Source organism: Mandrillus leucophaeus, unplaced genomic scaffold (assembly GCF_000951045.1).
Source record: "Mandrillus leucophaeus isolate KB7577 unplaced genomic scaffold, Mleu.le_1.0 Scaffold55, whole genome shotgun sequence".
Classification (NCBI taxonomy): Eukaryota; Metazoa; Chordata; class Mammalia; order Primates; family Cercopithecidae; genus Mandrillus; species Mandrillus leucophaeus.
The window spans coordinates 3,358,684-3,360,055 of NW_012105919.1; positions in this window are offsets into that span (position 1 = coordinate 3,358,684).

Consider the following 1,372-nt stretch of genomic DNA (forward strand, 5'->3'; position numbering starts at 1 on the left):
ATTGCGGGCCGGACGCAGTGGCTCACGCCTGTAATTGTAGTACTTTGAAAGGCCAAGGCGGGTGGATCATGAGGTCAAGAGATTGAGACTATCCTGGATAACACAGTGAAACCCCGTCTCTACTAAAAATACAAAATATTAGCCAGGCGTGGTGGCGGGCGCCTGTAGTCCCAGCTACTCGGGAGACTGAGGGAGGAGAATGGCATGAACCCGGGAGGCGGAGCTTGCAGTAAGCAGAGATCGCACCACTGCACTCCAGCCTGGGCGACAGAGTGAGACTGTCTCAAAAAATAAAATAAGATAAGATAAAATAAAATAAAATAAAATAAAATAAAATCTTGCATGAGTATGGTATATATGTTATAAGTGATGAGCCAATATTGACATATTATTAACCAAAGTCTATAGTTTACATTCAGGTTCACTTTTTTTTGTCGTCGTTTTTGTCATGAGCCACTACACCCGGTCAGGGTTCACTCTTTGTGTTGTACATTCTATGGGTTTTGACAAATGGATAATGACAAATATCCACCATTCTAGCACCACACAGAATAGGTTCCTGGTCCTAGAAATCCCCTGTGGTCCACTCATTCATCTCTCCCTCTCCACCCACCACTACGTGCAACCTTTGATCTCTTTGCCGTCTCCTTAGTCTTGCCTTTTCCACAATGTCATATAGCTGGAATCATAGAGTATATAATATGACACAGTATATGAAAGAAGCCCTTTTCAGATGGGCTTCTTTCCCTTAGCAATATGTATTTAAAGTTCCTCCATGTATGTTGTTGCTTGATAGCTCATTTCTTTTTATCACTAAATTATGTCCCATTGTATGGATGTACCACAAAGTTATCCATTCACTCGTTGAAGGACATCTTAATTGCTCCCAGGTTTTGGTAATTATGAATAAAGCTGCTATAAACAATTATGTACAGGTTTTGTGTAGACATGTTTTCAATTCATGTGTAAATCGTATTCCTTTTTAACTTTTGTATTTATGCACACATTTACATAGTTGTAAAACTAAGCTTATATATTTTCTTCTTTTCTTTATTCTCCCTGGGAGCACAGATTCAAGTTGCCACGAATATACCCTCCCACATATACTTTTTAAAAAGTGGTATTTTACATAATTTTCTGCAATTTGCTTTTTAAAATAACAATAGTCTTTTGTTATAAAAGCAGTACATGTGCTAACTTTTAGAAAGTTAGCTCATCTGGATAAGCAAAAGAAAATAAAGACACTTGCCAGGCATGGTGGCTCACGCCTGTAATCCCAGCACTTTGGGAGGCCGAGGCAGGAGGAACACTTGAGGTCAGGCGTTCCAGACCAGCCTGGCCAGCTTGGTGAAACCCTGTCTCTACTTTAAAA